This window comes from Esox lucius, chromosome 14, assembly GCF_011004845.1.
Source record: "Esox lucius isolate fEsoLuc1 chromosome 14, fEsoLuc1.pri, whole genome shotgun sequence".
NCBI lineage: Eukaryota > Metazoa > Chordata > Actinopteri > Esociformes > Esocidae > Esox > Esox lucius.
This window is the reverse complement of record NC_047582.1, coordinates 31,211,203-31,229,264: the sequence shown is the minus strand read 5'-3', so window position 1 is coordinate 31,229,264 and position 18,062 is coordinate 31,211,203. Positions and strand designations below refer to the sequence as shown.

The following is an 18,062-nucleotide window of genomic DNA, read 5'->3' as shown; positions in this document are numbered from 1 at the left end:
CAGGCGTCCAAAAATTATTTGGCCGGAAAGCGCACAACGGGAAGCGCTTGGGGGTTCAACCTGAGGGCAAGAAATAGACAAAGTCCTCTTGCTGACCTTTCAGACGCCAAGTTTAGATTTCTGGCGGTTGAGGCACAACCTTCAAGTTGAGATTACCCAATTATCAACCAGATAAATCTCCACTTCTAGAGGTTTCCGCGTCCACAATCACAGACCGAGCCTCACGTTCGGGTTTTTTCCTGATACTGCAACTGCGACGGACAGCGAAATGCCGTTCCTTCCTCCGGTCTAACAGTCCGAACCTAGACAAGGCTACAGCTTTCCAAAAGGGTAAAGACGTTGTCACGAGCCAAGACATTTGTTGCACAGCTGAGTGATTGCACTTCATAAGGGCCGTTAATCCCTCTCGTTTAACATGCAAGTAGTCCAACCCATCCAAAATCCAACCAGTTAACTACAGCTGACATGTGTCAAGTAGAAATGATACCATATTCCATCTGTTCGCTCAGCATCTCACTGCTGTTTCCACGCCCACACGTTTGTACCGCATTGACAATACAGTAGCCTGACAAGAATAGCAAATCCCCTGAATCATTTACGGCTACCATTTCGTTGAGAAAGTAAATATACATTTTAAAATATATTAAAATTTATAATATTTATGTTGGGCATTAGGCTTCCTTAACGGAGGGACAGCGGGAACGGCCCAGCTTATCACATCAAATAACATAACTTTCCCCCAGATTTCCTTCTGGGAAGGTTTGGGTAACATTTCACTGTCGTTGCACACCAGTTGCTAACAAAGAACACAATGTGATTTAAATAATTTCGGAAGCATTTTAGTTCGTTAGCCAGCATGTGTCTGATGGGTGTTGTCAGCTGGTTTAATGGGTATGAAGACTTTATGGAAAAAAATCGAAAATAAACCCTTTGACAATCAACCAACTGTATTTCATAAAGCCCTTTTTTCAATCAGCAGTTGTCTGCACATGTTCTTTTTCCCCCAGAAAATCTGCTTTAGTAGTTTATTGCATGTGTTTACTGGGCCCCTTGTAGCTCACTTGATACGAACATGCTGTTAAGGCCAGGGTTGTGGAGATATGCATGACAACAAGGCCTAATAAAGGAACACAATAGGAATGTGGGCCAGGTTAATGCAAAGAAAACATTAACAACACCATTATTGTCCGTATTCACCGTTGCTTTGACAGAGACTTCCTGTGTAGAGACCAGTGTCCAGTGTCTCCTGTAGCGTTTCAGTACAAATCACTGCACCGGTCAGGGGGCTTTATTCGCATCAGACATTCAACAGCTGTTACAGCCCACAGTAGTTTAGAAACAATTAGGGTGCAGACGAGGACACATTAGCTCAGAGTTTCAGTAACTCAGAATGACTTACTGTACCAGCCTTGGGAAAACCCTTTTACTTCAACTACACCCCCCCCCCCCCCTCCCCGCCCCAAAATAAAACTTAAGTGACGTCGTTATTCCAGATAAGGATTACTAGAGCGGGAAAACCATGTAATGAGTAAACAATACTGATCATATGGTCGAGGAAATTGTAAGCAAAGTATTTCTTCCTTTGGAAAGTCAGACACTGGTAGAATTCTTGTGGCCTAAAATAAATTGTATGGGCAGTGATGATCTGGTGAGGACGTATTCTGACAACGCCGGCCAAGTGGACACACCATAGGCTGACACACGGACACACACAGACACACACACACACACACAGCTAAAATGACTGGCCAATCCAAACCCGCAGCCTGACATAACCCTCAATGTTCAAGCCTCTGCATGTGTGCAAACACTAGGTCTGACCAAAACACAGCATGCATTTCCAGCTTAGTCAAGGACAAACATGCCCCCCCCCCACCCCCACCCACCCACAAGACAGCCCACCCTGTCGGAATAACAGTCTCAAAACAGGCCCAGCTGCCAGTGAATACCCATAATCCATAGGATGACGGTTTTGGTGGTGGTGAAACACGGTTTTGGTGATGGTGAAATGGTATATTGAAAGCAGCAAAGCATTTTGTTCATTACATTAGTATCCAGCAATTTCAAGCAATTATATTTATAAAGCCCTTTTTACAACAGCAGTTGTCACAAAGTGCTTTTACAGAGACACCCGGTCTTAAACCCCAAGGAGCAAACAACAGTAGTGTTGAATTTCAGTGGCTAGGAAAAACTCCCAAGAAGGCCGAATTTTAGGAAGAAACCTAGAGAGGACCTAGGCTCAGAGGGGTGACCAGTCCTCTTCTGGCTGTGCCGGGTGAGATATTAAGAGTCCAATTGGAATAATTAATAAATGTATCTGGGCTAAATCCAGAGTCTATTTAAAATTAGACTAGGTCAGAAGTATGACCAGATGGACAAGGACAGCAATGAGCCCCCCAAACCAGGTACTCCGCAGGTGTGGACCAGGACCCCATGTCCTCCTAAAGCGGGAGAAGACTTGGAAAATTCAGAAAATGCATTCATCATATCAACAATGACTTATAGTGGAGAAGTAGAACTTTGTGGGGAAGGAGAACTGACCCAATCCCCCAGCACATTAGCATAGCAGCGGAAGACCTAGGAACTGAGACGGGGGGGTCGTATCAATGATACACAAAACAAACACATGTACTTCAAAAGCATATTAACCCCATTGAAACTGAGCGCATGTGCACATTAGGTACAGTCAGGAATGGGCCATATTCAACATGTCCTTCAGAAGGATGGTCTGGTTGTAAACTTGTCTGAACTACAAAATATATTAACTAGTTCAATTCATATCCCTTTGGCTATTGGGTCAAGACGGTGCTTCATTATGTGATCGAAGCCAGCGAAGACGCAGTGCCCAGACCCATTCAACAGCTCGAATAGACGAAAGTATCCCCCTCCTTGAACTTGGCATTTAGACTTTTCTCACTTAGGGAGGGGCATGGCGATAGGACGGGACCCAGAGAAAGACTTAACGCCCTCCCCCATCACACTCTGGCATCAGTGTGTAGTGTCAAATCACTTCCTGTCCCGCTTGCATGATTGACAGTTGCCTGCAAGAGAGACTTCCCAGACCTGGCACTCAACGTTATCTGGGCCACCCAGCTGCACGCGTTTCTATCTCGTTCACGCAGTTCAAACATTATCTAACTGCACCTATCCCTGTCCATCAACCCAAACGCAAAAGTTAACAGGCCCCCGGGAAACAGTATTAGTACGACTTATCTTTTCACGCCAGAGGCTAGAAGAGCAGCGTACTGAGATCAGTTCATAATCAGGCCTTCCCAAGGCCAAAAGCACGAGCCCCAGATCAGTGGGCACGTTGCCAGATATTTACAAAAACAGAGGACTGGCGTCTCTGGTCTGTTTCGATATACCTGGCCTCATGCTTAAACAATTGTAACCTTCAAAAATGAAGGCAGAAGGAGATTTTTGAGCACTGGTTCCCAACAGGGGGTACCAGGACCCCAAAGCCTCATGAGACCATATGCTTACCGGTAAAATGCATGAGGGGGTACTCATTAAATGGCAAAATCTGGTAGAGTTATTGATGAAAAAAGTGTGCCCTTTCTGCTATAGCACTGTGTTGTCCAGCTGACTATTCAGTTGTAACCAGTTTATTACAGCAATGAGCTATCTCAGGGACTTGTGGTACATTGTCAATATATATATAATGGCTAAGGGCTGGGACCAGACACCTTGGACAACTCCTAACTGTGGTAAATCGGCAATATACCAAACCCTTCAAGCCTCACTGCCTAAATGAATGGCAAAAGGCCACATAAATGCACTGTAGTGTTCACTAATCATCGTCCAATATTTCTAACAAATCAAACACTCAATGGATTCATTGGATATAATCCTATTCCAGAGCAAACTGGCTGCCACGTTCTATGTAAATTTGGTTAATCAACAGCACATTCAAGACCCGACATTCCAACTAGAAGTTTCACAATTGCCCAAAACATTCTGACAGCCCTAAAATAGTTGTGTACGGGAGACCATGTTGTTGCACCACGGTTATAATTAGACTGCTGATGAGGGTTATGGATTAAAATGAGACTTCACACACGCACGCCTGCAGACACACACCTGCACACGCACACCTGCACCCGCTTCTGTGTGAGCGCAATTCAACTCTGAATTCTGGTGCACCAACATGAACTTCGCCACTGCGGATCGCCCACTGCAGAATGTTTCTTGGCTGTCTAGCTGGCGGTCTTTGAGATGCTTTGATGGCTACACCAATGTGGAAATGTAAGCAATTGCCCTGGAACATCTGTTGGGAGTATAATCTGCAGGACAAATCCATTGGCTTTAATCTCTATGCATACATGCACATTCGATACCATTGCAAATTTTACAATTACTGGAGTAGACAGAGAAATCTATGTCAGTGCTAGTAACAGAACAAAAGGGAACGGTTCCCTAATCAAGAGCTTTGTCACACTAAATAAGTTCATTAAGAACTTGCCAAAACTAGTTCAAAGAAATAATAATTTGAAAGAATTCCATGAAAATGTTGTTAAAACACCTCAACTCTGGCGCCTTCAAAAGCAAGCTCACAAATGTACTTTGCTCAGAGGAAACCTCAGCTACATTGGTCAGAAGAAATACCAATGTCAACCTTAAACCAGCCGTTGAAGTTGTAGCGTCAACAGGCTGCCGTTCCGGAGACTAGATGGTATGAGCAGGGATTTGTCACTGCAGGTGCCATCCGTAAATAAAGTACTGCTGCTTCATTTAAGAGCAGCAACATGAGCTGCGCTCGAGACAGAATGGCTACTCCGGCCCCGACCAGCTCTACTGCCAAATTCCATCCTGCATTCCTTTGGAATTCCGCAACGACTCTCAGGAGTCCCGGAGAGGCAGGGAGGGCTCTGTTTTAGCTCCTTGTAACGGGCAAAAGGAGAGGAACACACTCATTTAAGTTATTCCCCAAAGGCTTAAAAGAATGTGAGGAGGGAACCGAATGAGGAAACATCAGAGCGCTATACACAAACCGGCCTGTTACATCTGATACAAGAGATCAGAGGAGGCAGGTCAAGGAGTGGTAAACACAATAACATTCCGTCCTATGGAATAGAAAAGCTGAAACATTGTTTGTACACGAAACAAAGTCAGGCGCTGTTGTGCTAATGTGTTCTGGTGTGCTAGTGTGGTCTTCAATTGGTTCTGTGTGATTTGTAGAAGGCTACTGTATAGAGATGAAAGCCTGTAGCATACAAAGTCATATCAGTTTCTTAAAAAGTTAAATATCTGCCAGAAACACAATCTTTGAAGAAAATAAATGGCCTTTGTAATGTGAAATGCTTTGGAGAAGAGACTGAGCTACAGTTGATTTTCATTAAAGGAAATCTGAAAGGGAGTATTTTGGCATTCTTAAATGACAACCCAAACCAGAATCCTACAATAAGCTAGCGCTTACTACATATTTCCGTCTTAGACTTTCATAGCCATTTATTCGAAGGTACAATTTTGACAGTTACGAAGGTTGCACATAAAACAGTGAAATTAGCTATTGGATCATCTCAAACGGTTCTGGAAGCAATCAGATGGACTCGTTTTTGCAACCTGGGAGTCTGATCCTTATTGAGCTATGCAGTGAGAAAAGGTAGACAACTCCGTGCTCATACTAAACACTGGATCATATTCAGACCGAGACATTTTCTTATTGATAATGACAGGATTCAAAACTGGTATGAAGAACGCAATTAACGCAGCTAAAACAGAATTCATTTGAAATGTCACTAGTCAGAAAAAAAATGTGTGACCAAAAGGAAACAGAGTGTGTTAACTTAAGCTTTGTTCACACTGGCAACAAAACAAAAAAAACAACATTTAAACTCCCATCCTGCAAACAGAATATGGAAAACCCCCGCTGCGACGTGTTGCCCGGACATTTCCAATGTTTGGGTGGACTTCCAATAACTTCCAACATCAATTTTACCTCAGACCTCACTGTCTGAACACAAACAAATTCAATTTGACCTCTTGTATAAACGGCCTTTTAGAGTCAGTATTTCAAAGTGAATTTCAAACAGTGAAATGAATTGTAAAATGAAAGCCAGCAGTGTGAAGGAAGCTTTAATCCTAAAGCTTGGGTTAGCTTTGGTAATACAATATCTTCACTACAGGCTTGCAGAGTAAAGCGAGTAGGAGAATATCTCCTTTGTGGAGGGAATGGAGAGAGGAGAGCCATTTTGCTGCTAATCCAATTAGACTGTGAAACCACAACATTCCTCTCAGTTTTATGCCCTCTAAAAATGTTGGTGTCAAACTAATTGCTGCCTCATTTGTGACCCGCACGCGACAGAGATGTCGGGCAAGGCAGTCTGATTAAGCTGAACTGTGGGGAAACACCATTAATTAACGCTGGTTCACCAAGATGAAGGCCCCATTATCCTTGGCAAAGAAGGAAGGACCTACAAATAAGACCCGGTCAATTCACAGTCAAAAAGATGAGTACGACTGATCTAGAAAGTAGGCTAGAAATTTTCTGCGCCGAAATACATGTGAACGTGACATGACTGTGTCAAAGGAAGCACGCGCAGAAGTTAATGAGAGGTTGCTTGGTTGTAAGGAGGACTAGAAAAGCATTCCGACTGGGTGCATAAAACCGGAAAGCTTGTTCCCAGATGTGTGCGTGGGGCAGGGTCGGGGTGGGGGGCAGCTTGTAAACACATAGGTGTCTGGACTAGGTTGGCAAATGCTATGCTAACACCACAGCTGTTAGGACATGGTGGAGGCTAACAGGCGACATAGTTCGACCGTAGTCAGGGGACGATCTGGGTGGAAGGTTGGACATTTTACCCACTAAGAGGAAGTATTGTGTTTAGGCGCAACACATCTAAAAATAATAGTTTTTAAATAGTTTTGTTGAGAAATCTTCATATTAAAAAAAAGGGATAAATCAGGAGGTGAAACTAAAACAGCGTTTCCCCTGTCGCCGTTCTATTAAAGGGAATCTGGCTGAAGGCACTGAGCCCTTAAATAAGGCCTTCCAACCTGTTCAAACGCAGCGTTCCTTCTGAGAAATCAACAAAATATTAACAACATTGTTACAAGAACTTTGCCGATAGCTATCGCACAGTTTTGTCTAGGTCCGTAGTTTTGGTTCAGAGCAGCAGCTTTCTGCGTTTCCCCAAAATGGCATCTCTCTGACCTTTACAGAATACATCTCGCACTGAAGATTCCCTAGGTTCTGCCCAAGTGTGAATCATATTCTAAGTTTGTAATAAACCTCTACACTGATTATTTAGATGTTTATCATCCATTTGCTTCTTGTGTCTTACGATCTTTTTGTGTTGCCTGGTCTGCCAACAGCCAATGTTTGTAATGGCAATAAAAACACATGATATACTGTCTGTCTGTGTATTAAGCCCACGTCATACACCCACAATACACTTACACTTTGTATTGTGCTTATTGTACAACATTTCAAATTTTCTTCAAGCCCTTGATGACCCCAGACCAAGAAATTTGATCATTATTTCAGGATTAAAGGATTGTGGAGGACGTTACCACCCTTTGGGATCAATAATCTGTATGAATAGAGCAGAAAAAAAGCTGGTTTTACAGCCAGAGAAAAATCCATCATGATAGAGCATTACAATAGGTCCCTTAGGCAACTTTGTTCATTGTCAGGAAAGAGACTGCTGTAGGGGACTTCATGACTTCAGGTTAAAAGGGGCTATAGACATGACTTAGCAAAAGGTTGAATCTTCACATAATTTCTACAGCTTACATATAACAAGACAGATATCCAACCAAGTTTTATCAAAATCCACTGGTGCCAGTGGAGTCTGGGAGATTGTGTGTAATGTACATTCGGAGACAATCGCTAGTTCCATACGCAGTTAAATCGTTGAGGACAATGAGCAGGTCCAGAAGTTCTACATTTTTCTACCATAGCTATCGCACATAGTCAAGCATGTCCTGCCCCATGTTCAGATTGACTGGCACATCTACAACAAAAGACACATAATTTCAACAACATAGCAGATTGTGAGACACTTCTGGGGGGGAAATCATAGCAAAGACATGGACAGGCAGGAACTACGATAGTACCTCCGTCATGAAAAAAATTCCTGATTCCTGACTGGTTCCTAATTCCTGATTGGAAATAAAAGTGGATTTGTGCATTTTATTACAGATGGTTACACATAACTTAATGAAATATTCCAGTCAATAAACGTGCTTTATTCTGATTGAATATTCTGAGAGCAAAAAGGCAGAGTGTGTATTTATCAGACATGGTAGCCGATTCTCAGCTGAAACCTGCTGGTGAAACAAATGTCCCAACAGTGAAATATGGATTCTAAAGCACAACAGAACAGAGTGTGATGCTAAATCCTTCGATTTTCTCTCCTAAATATCCATGTTCTCAAGGCAATACCTTGTAAGGGAAAGACTAGGTAGTGCTACCAGTGGGATGGAGGGAGACCATTCTTACATTCCCAGTCAACTAAACAGTAGTAAACACAAAGATGTCCGCCCAAGGCATCCATCTGAACAGCATCTACTATACATGCTAACATACTGCGTCTGTCCAATATAGGCTAACCATTCACTGTGTAAAATTATAACCCCCCCCCCCCCCCCCCCCCCCCCCCCCACATCTGTCAAAGCAGACAAAAAGCAAGGCAGTTTCTTTCTTTTTTCTAACAGTGTGTCTCAGGGGCAGGCAGGACTGCTCTAGTGTAAGCAATGACACAGCTAGCCAGCTATGGGAAACATCTTCAGTGTACATCACCCACCCCCTGCAAGAAACAGAAGAGGGAATGTCATTGGACCGTCCACCTGGGCCGAGTGACTCGCTGTAAATGGCTGTTAAAGGGTGAGCCCAGGGGTGTTCTCCCCTGCTGGTTCCCATGGATACGGCCGCAGAGGGTCTCGTGCGTCTGACCGCTGCATGAGTTACCATGTGTCCATCGCCCAGTAAGGGCGGTTCATCTTGTAGTCCGGGCTTTAAGCCGCGACTGTGAATTGCCTCCAATTGAGCCGTTCCACCTCAAATGACACATGAAAGACGAATTCGGGCCCCCCCCCCTCCAGACTGCTCTGAAACCAGTTCTGATGTTTCTAAGGCATAATGATTTGCATTTCTGGAACGACAATGACAAATTTGGCCAGCAGCTGTCTTTTCATGTATGCCTGTGTATTAATCTTTCAATCAACAGCGATGCCTACATTAGAGTTTTATCCCAATTTCTTTGGGACGCTACACACCTATAAGAGCTAACCCAAATAACTATGAAAACAAATCATTAGAAAGACACCAGACCTAAAGAGCATGAATACCTCAACAATAACAAAGTATGTGGGAAGTATTAAATTTAAAACAATCCTGAAACGCTGTGTCAGTGTGGGTGGGTGCAACATTTTGACTGGTTTTGATAAGCTAAACCAGTCCCCATTTTAGAAAAAAGAACAAAGAACATTGTTTTGGTTAAGATCAGAATTCAAGTTAGACCTCTAAGGTTACATTTACTGTGCATATTTTGCATTGAGGAATTCAAAATCCTTCTCATAAAACTACAGGACATGGAAACCTTGCACAAAGAACTTGCTTAGTTTAATGCATTTCAAAAGTGCAAAGAGTTCACTGAGCAAGCCTCTGATTTTATAGTTTGTTGCCATGATGAGTAGGCTACGGTCTCTTTTAGCGCTCCTGTCAGCTGAATATTCACTCCACCAAACAATGTGTTATCAATGCGAAATTTTGTCAAACAGTGAAATACTCAGCCACATAAATTTAGGGTTGTATTCATTCCACCAAACCAAATGTCTAGTTCTGAAATTTTTCGTCAGAAGCATAAAGAACGAAAGACGAGGGGGGGGGGGGGGTTATGTTTACAGAAATGCCTGCAATGAGGATTATCTAAAAGACTTAGTGTTCTACTTGAACATTTGTAGTTTTTTCAGGTTCATAGTGCTGACCAAATGAAGGTCCATGTGACAAACAACTCGGTATGACTACATGTGCCGGTTCACATCCCAAAGAAAATCCGATCAGTAAAAAACTCTGGTAATTCTGTGTTCAATTGTGACACCACCTAAAAAGGATGTACAATTTGACCTAATTTGTATTCGCTGCAATTAACTATATTTGTCATAAAATGTACAAAATGCGGGCATTTATAGACTACATTTTTGGATGACAAAACATTATTTTGTACACAAAGTGCATAGACGGCTACAATCCTGGCCCAGTCTGTTGTCAATGCACAAAGCAACTGTTGAAATTAAAAGGACCAGTTGATTGACCTTTATCAAAAAAAGGAGCAAAAGGTGACTGTTCGAATAGGCAATTCCGAATGCATGGGAGGATGATTCACATAAAATATGATACCTGGCTTTAACACGCAGCGTGCATCCCAAACTACACCCTATAACCTAGTGCAAAGCTATCAACCAGACCCCGTTCACCACAAAGAGCGCAAGGTACCAGTGAGGACGCAGGAACCGTGAGCCTGTTAGTAGCGTTGGGAATCCAGTGGCGCTCCAAAGCAAATGATTTCTTTGAGCTGGAGGAATAACAGTGCATGTTGCCCTGACCAAATATGGTTGGCTGAAAACACTGCCATGGAACAAGGCGCTGTGGCGCAAAACCAAAACGTGCGCACACACACACGCGCGCGCGCACGCGCACACACACACGCGTCCAGACTTCCTAAAACGGGAGTAGGAGTGAGCCAGGACGCGTACTGTAACGACATCAATTAAAAATGTGCTTGTTTCATTACTTACCAAATATGTTCCCTTTACAGCACAAGGGACACAACTTCGTCTACGGTTCTACTCAAGGCAATGACATACATTTGCACTTTCTATAGGGCAGAAATGTCAAGATTGGGGCCAAATTCAGAGGACCCAATGTTTAGTGAAGCTGTTCTGAAGCTGTTTAGTGAAATTTGAAATGCTGTTGATGTTGATAAACTTCCTTTGAGGTCATATTTCTAGGTGGACATTTCAAAAAAATTATGAACAATCACTGCTGTGGAAGAAATAAGACATCTAAGATCGCGCTTCAGGCCTGCTAGAACGTTGCTTGTCTTTAAATGTTTGTCATGTTTTTCCTGTTGTCTGTGCCAAATGTTCCACCCTGGCGCTTCCCAAAGGGAATGGCGGTGCAAGGAGAACATCCTGAGGCCATGTGACGACTGACAGAATTCTCTACGGAACCAATCTCTTTAAAGGCCAAATATCAGAGACCAGCTGGGACAGTGCAAAAGAATGAACATTCCTCCCAAACATTACTGAACAGCTCTCCATAACACTTTACTTTGAGTCCCCAAATTGTTTCTGCATATTCTGTACAAATTATCAACTGACTATCTACTAACACTAACATTTAACCTAACCCTATCCCTAAAGATGACTTTAAACCTTTTTAACCTATCCCTAGCAAGCAGTTGGTTATCAACAGAATGTTCGCTGAATGGTTGTCAATAGTATTAATATCAGTAGAATATCTACAGATGGAAATTGGGACGCTCAAAATAAAGTGTAACCAAGCTCTTAAGATGGCCACCTGCGTTGCTCCTAAAACATATTTGGCTGAAATCAATTTCAGGGAATATTTTAGTTTGGTAAAATGTAGCTTAGGAAAAACACTGCTACAATCCAAGAGACTGATAGGTTTGACAAGGACCTGGGAGGATAAATTCTAAATGATGCAAAGCCACCCCTTACAACACCCATTTTGTTGATTTTGTCCATTGTGATATGTTCTCTATATCAGGGAAATTTGTCCATTAGGGAACAACTTTGCATAGTAACATACTAAATCAATTATCTTGAGGAACACTAGAGAAAAACATTTTTCTTTGTAAATAGCATACATTATGCACAAATGGGAAGTTTGGTGAATGCTACTAAATGCAGAAGATAAGAAACATACAAAGTGCAATTTTGGCCCATACTGCTGTAGTTCTACACTTCCTTGTTACTATGCTTCCATAAATAGGCCTTCAATTACAAATGCCAACAGACATAATCAAGCGTTAAGACTGCACTAGGATAAATATTTATTTAGGTATACATTGAGGTTCAGCAGAGAATTAGTTCTTGGAAAAGGCACGTTTGCTTCACTTAGAGAAGCCAGCGATGAAAAACCAAACTCCCTGTTGTGGGCATACTTCAGTGCTGTAGATTCAAACAGTCTTTTCTAGTCCACCAGGTGGACTAGAAAACAAGCAGAAGTCTGAGTTCCCTGGGGTCGGCGTTGAGAGGCCCTGCCTTAAGGTGTGGGCCGGCAAGGCAGCTTCGAGGACTTCCTGGCCTAAATATAACGCTAAAAGGCCAGACCAAGCCACTAGGGAGTCTTGACCACTACTGTAATATCTACAGTCTAGAAAGGGGTGTATTCAATTGTATGTCCCCAACTTTACAAGGTCCCTTACGCAATGGCCATGCTTTGTCTCAGAAACTTCCAGCAGGTTTGAGGAAGTTGAAGACCGTGACTACTCCGACATGTGTGCACGCCCAGAGGACAGCACATTATTCAGCCAACAACTACCACTAAGTTTGCAGGTGCCCAACCATGGAGGAGGGGTTTTGACTTCAGGTAATGCCACCTCTCTCCCTTGAGAGTGAGGGCTCAGCTGTTGGCCAAATCATTCCAATTCCAAAGTGGATGTAACACAAAGAAATTGGCAGAAAGGGTCATCGCCTGCCACCCGCCCTTCACCGAGGTCTTACGTGAACTCACGGGTAAGGAAGCGAGCCGACAACATCGCTGACCCCTCTCACCCAACTATTCCAAAAATGATATCGGGTAGATACTGAGGCCGGCCTCACAGCTTCTGAAGAAAGGTTTAACAAGGTTAAAAACGTGGGGTCAATGTATAAAAAGGCAAGTATAGTGCCTAGAAAAAGCGATCCACTGCGCCTCCCCTCCCTCTCATGAGAGAGACCGTGAAATACGCCGCTGTTCAGTTGGTTTGGACAGGGACAAAACACTGAGGACACAAACTGTTGCACACACAGACACACACACACACGCACGCACACACACACACACACACACACACACGCACGCACACACACACACTTGCCGGGGTCAATGGGAACACTCACCTGGACAGACGACCGTCAACAGACAACCATTCATTCTCACGTTGCAGGGTGAAACAGGAGACTTTGGGTGGGCGAGAGAGTGGCCAGGGTTAAGTTGTCCCTCGACACTGATCTCGGGTCAGTCTGGCACCCCCCCCCCCCCCCCATGCTCAGTGTAAACGTCACACCAAGAACGGCCCCCCCCCCTTGTCTCACAGGCGGAGGAACTTGCAGGGCTGTGTTGGAGCACCCAGGGACCCCGCCCCCCCCACCCCCCACCCCCCCCCCAGCCACCTCTGGACAGAGGAGGCCTTCATTCCCCCAGAGCCCCACTAAAACACAGTACGGTCGCGGTCCTCAATGGCAACATTGTTGCCCAAGGGAGAGCCGGCGGCCCCGGCTGATCCAAGTCTTGCCATTGTCCTGGGCGGTGCTGACCGCAGCAGTCGGCCAACATCATGCATTTCCATTCACACTTTAATGAAGTGGCGACGGAGGGCACGGAGTGGCGGTCACTTTCAAAGCCGGCATCGGGGGTTGAAAGGAAACCGTGCATGCGTGTAGCGCAGAGCTCCGCCGCGGCACGTCGTGCCTTAGAACAGCCCTTAGCAGTGTTACGTTGGCCATACGCCACAAATCCCTTGTGCCTTATTGCTTACTTAACACGCTTTCAACAGTGCTATTCAAGCAACGCACGGCTTCGTTTTCACACACGACCGCTTATGAATACCTGTATCTTTGGAGTTACTAAGCCATGCCAAGAAGCACAGGGAATGCATCAGCAGACACCTATAAGCCAATTCATTATGACCACATGTGACATGGAAATAGAATTACCAGCAAGTGCGTTAGTCTGCACATAGCTGGGCTTGAGGTTCAGCGACAAAAGGAGCAAGGCGATGGTTTAAAGGATCCCAGACTCTATTCTGATTGGGTTAATGATTTGCTTGACCGGGAGGATTGTCCTGGTGGAAACACAAGCATGTTATGCCGTTAGGTGGAATTAGTTAACACCCTGTTGCCGTGCATCAGTCCCTAAAAAGCTATTGAGCTTCGAAAATGTTTGATAGCTGCAAGGAATACTATTTGGCTACTGGCATCCTTTCTTAAATAGTTGGATTGAGCTTCTGGGTCACAGAACAAAAGTATATCTCATCTGACTTAGAAACGGCTGGGGTCTTAGTTGGCTTTTCTGGATATCCCATCTGGTAAATAAGACAAGTTTTTTAATACCCTACACCGTGAGAATGACAGACAATGTCCTGCTATGATGTTTAGGCCACATTTACAACATTTACTTAGAGTGTGTCGCAAGTCTGTCTTGCGAAAGAAACGCAATGAGCGGAGGCACAACCAGAGCACACCCATAACCTCCCCAAAGGCTTTTCCATCTCACCTCAATAGCCTTATAATGAAATCTCCATTCAAAACACTGGCCACTAAAACAGATTTGAATTCACAATACAGGCACGGAGACATGATTGAACTGAATGTTCTCTCAACCAGCGATAGAAGAGTAACGAACAGTAGAATGGTCAAACCAGGCCAGACCAAGCCTCTGACACTACTCAGACAAGATTAACGAATAACCTGGGCAAGTCTCTCCTTCACGAGCTTGACCAAATGATTCCCAATTGCACCCCCCCCCACCCAACACACGGCTGTGATGAGGGCCTGTGTGCTATTCAAAAGCAGATGTCATGTTTGCTTTTATAATTAGGAGCTGTGTACACTTCCATTCATTCCTTACTCTTTGAAATAATAATTGTGAAATGTCACACCTTATCAATGTATACATTTAAAGTTGCTTAAAAGGATCCAGTACAGGTCAAAAGTAACCACGATATACATTGTATGAGGCTGGTTATGGTGTTGATCATCGAGCGCAACTGAAAGTAGGATAGAAGTATCACTACTTAAAAAGATAAAAACTCTCCTTTCACCATTATTATACTAGGAAAGTGGATAGAGGACACACTCATTTATGACAACGACCTGGAAGGGCGCAATGATAGTACAGTATGTATTATACCACACTACTCAGAGACAGATTTATGGTACTCTGCAACAGTATGTATTATACTGCACCGCTCACAGACAGGAGACAGACAGTTCACGTAGCTACTTCTGGGATTCGGTCTAGAGACCTTTAGATTACAGGTCAGAAGCTATAACTGCAAGGCTGACAAGCCACTTAGCCTGCTGAATCATCAAATCTGGATGTGTGTCATACGGTGTACAGCCGTAATGGTTTTTAACTCATATATAGTACTTTGTATTTTACATTATTTATGTTGTTCTGTCCTCCTGCAGCTGCGTGCCTTTGGCCAGGTCATCACTGAAAATTGCTTCTTAACTGACTTAATATGGTAAGTAAATAAAGAAATACAATTTGAAACATTTAGAAATTCAGAAATATATGCCTATAAAACCCAGATAAACGTGCTATTGGCGCGATTTCTACCTACATGCAGCGATTAACTATTCCGCTTTGCACTCAACAGCATTCCGCCCAGCGTACATTTACATGTAGCAACACGAAACATGCCCCGCAGCAATACATGAGCAGTTCTGACTCTACCGAAGCCCAATACAATCATGCACCTACAGGAGTAAATCAATCACATCGGTAGCTATTTATTGCCCCAATCTTTCCTGGCTTGCTCTTGCATGCCTGCCCCCCCCACCCCCCCGACTCCCTAGCTAAGGCTAGTTCTGACACACGGAAATTGTGACACCACACCCGATCATGGTGTCAGAATTCACACCCGCGGGCTGCATATTTCTCTAGCTTGTTTGACAACTGCAGAACACAGACACACACACAATAAATATATATATATTGTGTGTCTGTGTGTATGCTGTCCTAATGTATAGTTAAGAGACACCCGTGCAAGAAATTGGGATTGGCTATTTTCAGACACCCAGTCTCACCGGCCTAAATGGTTGTGGCGATGACAGTCTGTGAGTCAAACTACAGTCAAAGCAACACCTATAACATTTCTTAAGACATAACATGGTTCTATTGTACCAACTTTTTAAACTGTTTTTTGACTAACCCAGTTGTTTGAGTTTAACGGACACACTGCATTTCAAAATGTACAGCTTGATGTGTATTTGTTTAAATAAAGTCCACAAATTCCTCTTTTTAAACAGTTCCACCGAACATGGCAAAGTACAAAACTGTTATGCCTTCGGGCGCAATGTACTACTTCGCTTCCGTATGGAGAGAAAAAAAACATCACTTCCAACATCTTACTACAAAGCTCCGGAAAAGTAAAGTAGAACTAATGTTTCAGATTGAAACATTGTTCTTTCAATGTCATTTTTAAAGAAGTGTTACCGTCCGCAAACAGTTGTCATTAGGAAAAGCATTCGGCCCTCAAACTACTCGGACTGAATAACTCCGGGAAGTTTTAGAGAATGGAGGAATTGCTTTAACATCCGAAGAGAATCATATCACGCACAGTGGTTCTCGACTCACCTCTTGGTTCCTCTTCCGACCAAGGTTTCCGCGATTTATAAGGTGAAATATCGAAATTAAATCCTTTTTCCCCAGCAGAAACTGTGTTCTATTTGCTGGTAAATGCCAGATAGTGATTTTCAACTACCTCCCTACTCCCTCGTTCTTCAGAGGCGGTGGCACAAACTCCACCCTTCTACGAGTCTGAGTCTGAGCACGAGCACAGAAAACCATGATGCGGACTGTAGGGCGGTGTGTAACCGCGTATAACAGTGGGACTCCGAACTTGTGGATTTCGTGTCAACGTGAACGTTCGACAACGTCACTGGTTGTTCGGTGAAGGCCTCATATATAGCTTATTGAAAAGCCCGACATTGAGAAGTCGATTACTTACGAACGCAGTATTCCACTGTATTGCCATAGTTGGCTATTGTAAACAATACTCCTATTACATATAATTGAAAATAATATATAACATTCAAAAGTTCGCTTATCTTAGAACTGGCCACTGACAAATTAGCAAACGGATACCGTAGCCCTATTTCACCAGCCCCAAAACGTGTTTTTTGGGTCCCCTCTGTCGGGTCTGAGACACAATTGATCAACAATGTAAATTTGAATCTGCTCCATATAAACGGAAGAAATGCTGCCGTCATCTGGTATGCCGCTGACACTACAGGAGTGTACAGCCCTATAAAATGGTGGTTAAGTTGTGCATCATTGCGGTTCAGAGTGCCACAGTATTTTATTACAGTACAGAGGTGACAATAACACAGAACCTCTGTTCCCTGAAGGGCACACTTCTCTTCTCAAAGGTTGCAAGCGTCCTGAAATGTCCCCAAATGGGCAGGCTCCCCATGCCCTTCACCTAATGGCCCACACCCAAGACCCCTACACCAGAGGAAGAGAGAGGCCGCATCAAGAACCTCTTATTTCATGAACCAGTTCTGTCACAAGAACTTGCGGTTCATACTTGGACCATCATACTGCTCCGAACACCTCTGAACAATCGAAATGATTGCGCCTATGACTCAAAACCTGGTTCTGCCACTGACCCAGGAACTGCTTCTAACAACACCTCAGTCCCAAGAAATGATCAAGCCCAATTGGAAGCGTGAACAATACCAACCAGGTAATAACCAACTGCCAGCAGGAAGGAGTTGGTTCTCTATTTATTTTTTACAATTAGCCTATGTAAAAAGAAGAAAATAAATTGGTGAATTTTTTGTTTATATCTACCCATGGTGTCAATAATCTTGGAGGGCACTGGATGTACGTTTTTTTTAAAACAAATGTAATCTACATGTCCATTTGTTGAGATGCACATTTGCTGCACAAATTGTCATTTTTATTTTATTTAACCTTTATTTAACCAGGTAGGCACGTTGAGAACAGTTTCTCATTTGAAACGTCGGCCTGGCCAAGATAAAGCGCCAAGGTGCAGAAGACATAGAGTTACACATGAATACACAACATAATAATAAACAAATTAAGGGTTTGTATAGTTAGTGCAACAAATGGCAACATATGGAGGTAGATATTTGGTAGG

The 18,062-nt window shown here is 43.5% G+C and overlaps 1 protein-coding gene across 3 annotated transcripts in view; it reads right to left on the bottom strand.

Annotated features, from left to right (window-relative positions):
• Window positions 1-16,740, bottom strand: part of tln1 (talin 1) — a 77,861-nt gene extending 61,121 nt beyond the window's left edge. Inside the window, exon 1 of one of the 3 annotated variants that reach the window (XM_029125206.2) lies at window positions 16,518-16,740. The gene's annotated coding sequence lies outside the window, so the exon portion shown is untranslated. The remainder of the gene's footprint in view (window positions 1-16,517) is intronic. The other 2 variants (XM_029125205.2, XM_029125208.2) reach the window with 2 other exon arrangements.
• Window positions 16,741-18,062: the final 1,322 nt, after the last annotated feature.